This window comes from Pseudophryne corroboree, chromosome 2, assembly GCF_028390025.1.
Source record: "Pseudophryne corroboree isolate aPseCor3 chromosome 2, aPseCor3.hap2, whole genome shotgun sequence".
Taxonomy (NCBI): Eukaryota; Metazoa; Chordata; class Amphibia; order Anura; family Myobatrachidae; genus Pseudophryne; species Pseudophryne corroboree.
Window position 1 is genome coordinate 661,031,556 of NC_086445.1, and position 7,986 is coordinate 661,039,541.

The following is a 7,986-nucleotide window of genomic DNA, read 5'->3' on the forward strand; positions in this document are numbered from 1 at the left end:
TAAATCCAGCCCATGGAAAAGTTCACATCAATTTATGGTTACAGAGGCTGAATATAGCAGCCGGAGGACATATTCTTTCTGAACTATGAGAAACTGAACATAGAATCCAACTATAATCTATTGAAAGTTGCTCATATGAAAACCAGTGACCCTCTCCTATATGTTTTTATTTAGGCATGTATTATGTTAATATCTGAGGTGCAATACACCCAAGTTTTATGTGATATTTAAACATTGTGGTCTATTATTAGTATTTTTTAAATTTCTGTGTATTTTTTGTTTTTTTGAATGCTAGTTTAATAAATTGTTTTATTATACTTGGTAGCATTATTGGAGTTGAGCGCCGGCCTGGTGATTGTTTGTTTTTGATTACAATGCAATCTTAGACCTAGTATTAACAAACAATGGGGAATTGGTATCAGGTATTATAGTAGGGAACCCATAGGAAACAGAGACCACAATATGGTCACATTCAATATCAGTTTTCATAAACAGTCCTATACTTGCTCAACTAGGACTCTAAACTTTAGCAAAGCCAACTTTGAAATGATGAGGGTATTTTTCAGGGATATTGAATGGGAAGGTTTGTTTCTAGGAAAAAATACTACGGAGAAATGGGATGTACTAAAATCCCTGCTAGCTGAAAAATACTCTCAAATTTATTCCTACGAGCAGCAAAAAAAGGAATAAAAATCATAAACCGATGTGGCTTAATATAAAGAAGGAACTTATGGGCAAGAAAAGGTCAGCATTTAAAATATACAAATCTGACGGGAAAGCAGAGTCATTTCAGCACTATAAGGAATGTAACAAAATATGCAAAAAGGAAATAAGAGCGGCTAAAGTAGAAATTGAAAAACTAGTAGCAAAGGAAAGCAAAGCGAATCCCAAGAGATTAAAGAAGGAGTGTATAGGCCCTCTAAAAGACAAGTTGGGAGTCTTAAGCAAAAATGATAATGACATAGCGGACACAGTAAATGAGTTTTTTTCATCAGTATTTACTAGAGAGGACTCTTTTCCACAGAGGTAGGAGCAGCTGCTGATTATGATTCATGACTGACAGTAAGGCTACAGTAGGAGTCATTGTCAAACTGCTTTAATGGTATCAAACCAGCACAGGATAAAAAGAGATTTTGGGCTAAACCATACCTCTCAACATCTGAGCTTCTGCGAATGTGACCTCAAAAAGGGTGTTTGGCCTGTGGGGTGTGGTGTGTCCTCATGGAGTGGGGCATGACCTCATGCCACGCCACTGTTTCATCATTCTGGGGGTGTTCCCAGCAATCCTGGACTGTGTAGATGCTATTCACACAGTATCCATTCACCCACTGCTATGCTATGAAGAGTGCCAGTGTGTGTTCCCCCCAAACCCTCCCCCGCCATCACATGACACAGTTGGGAGGTATGGGCATAAATTAAGCAGTTGTGTCAAGAAGCTGTTGACCAATGTACGGGCCTAAAGTTCTATTAAACAAAGGCTAAAAGCCCTAAATCAGTGGTCAGGAAACAGGGGTAAATTACCCCAAATGGGGTAAAAATTAAATTCCTGGGGATAATGGATGGTCGTGCTGCCGAGACACAGCCCCGTCCAGCACCGGCCGGCTCGCGATGTGACATGCTGACGCCACACTGCGCTCCCTCCTGCACGCCCTGCGCGGTGCTCCTGGCCACCCTGCGTTGTGTTCCTGGCCATGGTGTAACATGCTGACGTCACACCACGCTCCCTCACGCCCACCCATCCTGCGCTGTCCTGTCCTCTCGCCCGTGGCCCGCCAACCCACACACAGAACTTGAAGTGTTCTGTGGCTGACCGCTGACAGAGTTCCACAGGATCAGACAGTGGCCAACATAACAGTGGGAAATCCCCACTGACATTCCTGAGGTGAGGATGTGACCATCTGTCTCCTAAGAGTCGTGTCCCCCCCCCCCCTCCTTCTCTCCTCATCCATCTTTCTTACATTAATTCTGGTGTTTTGGGGAGAAAGTGTTAATCAACCCATTCATTGGCAAAAAATAATTGACGAAAATAATAATAATAATTTTATATATATATATATATATATATATATATATATATATATATATATATGAAATCACGACAGCACTCAAAGCCTATGTATATAAAGCAAATAATGGTGGTGCAAGGCAGCAATAAATATAAAACACTCACTTCTCCAGCGGATTGAGAATCTTAACAGAACTGAACTTCTACATGTGAAAACTGATCCTACCAATAAAGATCGGGAAAGGCTCAATTTTTCAGTATGTTCACCACGGCATCAGCCTTTATACATAACCACATCAGGCAACATTGGCATTTGATCTCCAGTGATCCGACATTGAAAAAAGACTTGTGTCTAATACCAAGATTTGCTTATAGACGAGGACCGAATCTCAAGGACCTTTTGCTCAAGACAGACTTTTCACAGGGGAAACCTAGACAGATGTCCAATTGGCTTACCACCAAACTGGTAGTATTTAAGTGTACAGGAAGTTTGAATTGCTCTTTTCTGATAATAGGCAATTGCTTCAAAAATCCTACTTGTGGGAGGGAATATTCCATCAAATATAGGGGTTCACTACGGCTGGCAGGCGGTCGGGCTCCCGGCGACCAGCATCCCGGCGCCGGGAGCCCGACCGCCGGCTTACCGACAGCGTGGTGAGCGCAAATGAGCCCCTTGCGGGCTCGCTGCGCTCGCCACGCTACGGGCACGGTGGCGCGCTACGCGCGCCACACTATTTTATTCTCCCTCTATGGGGGTCGTCGACCCCCACGAGGGAAAATAAGTGCCGGTATGCCGGCTGTCGGTATGCCGGCTGTCGGTATGCCGGCGCCGGTATACTGAGCGCCGGGAGCCCGACCGCCGGCATACAGAAGACCACCCAAATATAGGCTGGACTGTAACAGTAGATTTGTTGTTGACATTTTGAGATGCCCATGCAACAGTCTGTATGTCGGCAAGACTAGTAGAATGATGAAAGAATGACTCAGCCAACACCGCTCATCTATCAAGAAGTGCCTAATTGCTACAGACACCTCAAAAGACTTTACTAACTTACCGGTCGCAAGACACTTCAAGGATGCACATCATACTGTTAACCAGCTCAAATGTTGTATCATTGATCACATACCGCCCCTACAACATGGGGGTGATCGGGACAGAATTTTGCTACAACGAGAACTACAATGGATACACAGACTTAATAGCTTTACTCCGATTGACTCTGCATTCCACTGTTTGGTTTAATTTTCTTAGACACCGCCGTGTGTCCTGTCATTGATGTTCTTTGCATGCTATGTGCTGTCAGACACTGCCGTCTGTCTTTATATATCTAGAGACTTGATCCTGACAGGTCCCCACTTCACTAGCAGTGACACCTTTCCTTTCACCCTCGCTTTCAACATCCACCATGCAGACCCTCTCTTGCTCACTATGTGCAGCTTATTGTCCATCTTTGGTGTTGTATTTAGCAGTTTCAGATTCCAGCTGCCTATATGGGAATTTTACAGCCATACCACACCGGCAAACGTCCAATTCCGGCTGATCTTGGAAACTAAGCAGTGTTGGGCCCAGTCAGTACCAGTATCGGTGACGATCTGGGAATACTGGGTGCTGTACATCACTCACTTAATACCACAAGGCAGCGGACATTGTGCATTCTGTGGGTTTTCTCCCCAATAGGACAGTTTGGATTCTTTTTGTACATACAGTATATTCTTATTTATATTGATTGCCGTAACAAGTGGGCATTGCTTTGCAGTAGGTTGTTTTGAGGGTTGTCCTTGTGTCACCTGCTATTATTTCTATTAGACCTGTCATTCCTTCCTGCTTCTTGTACCCTGCACTTTCTAGCCAGCACTTTCAGGGAACCCTGTTCTGCTTAACTTAAGCACTATTCCTTTTACTTTTTTAAACACATCACTTCATTTCATTCACTTCTGTTTTGATATACAGCGTACTTGCAATTCCCCTCACTATCAGCATGCCATTTACTAGTCAGGCTGCTGAGACCACTCGCTGCATGTTTTGCAGCGCTCCGGAGCCGTTGCTATGCATGACACCGGGTTTATTTAGCTTAGTTACCAGTGTCATGGAGTGGGATGAGACAGCAGGGGATGCATTAGACATGCCTGGACTTGTCTCAGCCCACGTCCTGATGCTTCTAGGTTGGTTGTGGAGCCATTTGAGGCTTATATTTCGTGTTCTGACAACAGTGCGGTTAGCCCCTGAGGAAGACCAGTTGGTTGAAACAGCTGTCGGGCTGTGTTTGCTGTATTTGCTGTACTTCACCATGCCGTTTGGTTAAGAAATAAATCCTCCTTTTCTTTCATCTACACGTGAGTGCTGGCTTGTCTACTTTTTCTGCATCGCTGGAGAAGTGAGTGTTTTATATATATATATATATATATATATATACACACACAGTGGGGATTGAAAGTTTGGGCACCCCAGGCAAAAATTCATTTTAATGTGCAAAAAGAAGCCAAGGAAAGATGGAAAAATCTCCAAAAGGCATCAAATTACAGATTAGACATTCTTATAACATGTCAAAAAAAGTTTAATTTTACTTCCATCATTTAACCTTTCAAAAGAACAGAAAACAAAAATTGGCGTCTGCAAAAGTTTGGGCACCCTGCAGAGTTAATACCTCGTACTGCCCCCTTTGGACAGCTGAGACCTGGCAGTGTCATGGATTGTTCTCAATCATTGTCTGGAAAGACCAGTTGATGTCAATCTCAAAGGTTTTAAAAGCCCAGACTCATCTGACCTTGCTCCAACAATCAGCACCATGGGTTCCTCTAAGCAGTTGTGTAGAACACTGAAACTGAGAATAGTTGACGCTCACAAAGCAGGAGAAGGCTATAAGAAGATAGCAAAGCGTTATCAGATACCCAAATCCTCTGTTCGGAATGTAATTAAGAAATGGCAGTCATCAGGAATAGTGGAAGTTAAAGCAAGATCTGGAAGACCAAGAAAAATATCAGACAGAACAGCTCGCAGGATTGTGAGAAAAGCAAGTCAAAATCCACGTTTGACTGCACGATCCCTCCAGAAAGATCTGGCAGACACAGGAATTGTGGTACACTATTCCACTATAAAGAGATACTTGTACAAATATGGTCTTCATGGAAGAGTCATCAGAAGAAAACCTCTTCTACGTCCTCACCACAAAAATCAGCGTGGGAAGTTTGCAAATGAACATATAGACAAGCCTCATGCATTTTGGAATAAAGTTCTGTGGACTGAGGAGGATAAAATTAGTGATGTGCACCGGAAATTTTTCGGGTTTTGTGTTTTGGTTTTGGATTCGGTTCCGCGGCCGTGTTTTGGATTCGTACGCGTTTTGCCAAAACCTCCCTGAAAATTTTTGGTCGGATTCCGGTGTGTTTTGGATTTGGGTGTTTTTTTACAAAAAACCCTCAAAAACAGCTTAAATCATAGAATTCGGGGGTCATTTTGATCCCATAGTATTAATAACCTCAATAACCATAATTTACACTCATTTTTAGTCTATTCTGAACACCTCACACCTCACAATATTATTTTTAGTCCTAAAATTTGCACCGAGGTCGCTGGATGGCTAAGCTAAGTGACACAAGTGGCCGACATAAACACCTGGCCCATCTAGGAGTGGCACTGCAGTGTCAGACAGGATGGCACTTCAAAAAAATTGTCCCCAAACAGCACATGATGCAAAGAAAAAAGAGGCGCACCAAGGTCGCTGTGTGACTAAGCTAAGCGACCCAAGTGGCCGACACAAACACCTGGCCCATCTAGGAGTGGCACTGCAGTGTCAGACAGGATGGCACTTCAAAAAAATTCTCCCCAAACAGCACATGATGCAAAGAAAAAAAGAGGCACACCAAGGCACCAAGGTCGCTGTGTGACTAAGCTAAGCGACACAAGTGGCCGACACAAACACCTGGCCCATCTAGGAGTGGCACTGCAGTGTCAGACAGGATGGCACTTCAAAAAAAATTGTCCCCAAACAGCACATGATGCAAAGAAAAAAAGAGGCGCACCAAGGTCTCTGTGTGACTATGCTAAGTGACACAAGTGGCCGACATAAACACCTGGCCCATCTAGGAGTGGCACTGCAGTGTCAGACAGGATGGCACTTAAAAAAATAGTCCCCAAACAGCACATGATGCAAAGAAAAATGAAAGAAAAAAGAGGTGCAAGATGGAATTGTCCTTGGGCCCTCCCACCCACCCTTATGTTGTATAAACAGGACATGCACACTTTAACGAACCCATCATTTCAGCGACAGGGTCTGCCACACGACTGTGACTGAAATGACTGGTTGGTTTGGGCCCCCACCAAAAAAGAAGCAATCAATCTCTCCTTGCACAAACTGGCTCTACAGAGGCAAGATGTCCACCTCATCATCATCCTATGATTCCTCACCCCTTTCACTGTGTACATCCCCCTCCTCACAGATTATTAATTCGTCCCCACTGGAATCCACCATCTCAGATCCCTGTGTACTTTCTGGAGGCAATTGCTGGTGAATGTCTCCACGGAGGAATTGATTATAATTCATTTTGATGAACATCATCTTCTCCACATTTTCTGGAAGTAACCTCGTACGCCGATTGCTGACAAGGTGAGCAGCTGCACTAAACACTCTTTCGGAGTACACACTGGAGGGAGGGCAATTTAGGTAGAATAAAGCCAGTTTGTGCAAGGGCCTCCAAATTGCCTCTTTTTCCTGCCAGTATACGTACGGACTGTCTGACGTGCCTACTTGGATGCGGTCACTCATATAATCCTCCACCATTCTTTCAATGGTGACAGAATCATATGCAGTGACAGTAGACGACATGTCAGTAATCATTGCCAGGTCCTTCAGTCCGGACCAGATGTAAGCGCTCGCTCCAGACTGCCCTGCATAACCGCCAGCGGGTGGGCTCGGAATTCTTAGCCTTTTCCTCTCACCCCTAGTTGCGGGAGAATGTGAAGGAGGAGCTGTTGATGTGTCACATTCCGCTTGACTTGACAATTTTCTCATCAGCAGTTCTTTGAACCTCTGCAGACTTGTGTCTGCCGGAAAGAGAGATACAACGTAGGTTTTAAAACTAGGATCGGGCACGGTGGCCAAAATGTAGTGCTCTGATTTCAACAGATTGACCACCCGTGAATACTGGTTCAGCGAATTAAGGGCTCCATCCACATGTCCCACATGCCTAGCGGAATCACTCTGTTTTAGCTCCTCCTTCAATGTCTCCAGCTTCTTCTGCAAAAGGCTGATGAGGGGAATGACCTGACTCAGGCTGGCAGTGTCTGAACTGACTTCACGTGTGGCAAGTTCAAAGGGTTGCAGAACCTTGCACAACGTTGAAATCATTCTCCACTGCGCTTGAGACAGGTGCATTCCCCCTCCTTTGCCTATATCGTGGGCAGATGTATAGGCTTGAATGGCCTTTTGCTGCTCCTCCGTCCTCTGAAGCATATAGAGGGTTGAATTCCACCTCGTTACCACCTCTTGCTTCAGATGATGGCAGGGCAGGTTCAGGACTGTTTGCTGGTGCTCCAGTCTTCGGCACGCGGTAGCTGAATGCCGAAAGTGGCCCGCAATTCTTCGGGCCACCGACAACATCTCTTGCACGCCCCTCTCGTTTTTAAAATAATTCTGCACCACCAAATTCAATGTATGTGCAAAACATGGGACGTGCTGGAATTTGCCCAGATGTAATGCACGCACAATATTGGTGGCGTTGTCCGATGTCACAAATCCCCAGGAGAGTCCAATTGGGGTAAGCCATTCTGTGATGATGTTCCTCAGTTTCCGTAAGAGGTTGTCAGCTGTGTGCCTCTTATGGAAAGCGGTGATACAAAGCATTGCCTGCCTAGGAACGAGTTGGCGTTTGCGAGATGCTGCTACTGGTGCCTCCGCTGCTGTTCTTGCTGTGGGAGGCAATACATCTACCCAGTGGGCTGTCACAGTCATATAGTCCTGAGTCTGCCCTGCTCCACTTGTCCA

The 7,986-nt window shown here is 44.9% G+C and overlaps 1 pseudogene; it reads left to right on the forward strand.

The window, feature by feature from the left end:
* Positions 1-3,503: 3,503 nt before the first annotated feature.
* Positions 3,504-3,623, forward strand: LOC135052265 (5S ribosomal RNA; annotated as a pseudogene).
* Positions 3,624-7,986: the final 4,363 nt, after the last annotated feature.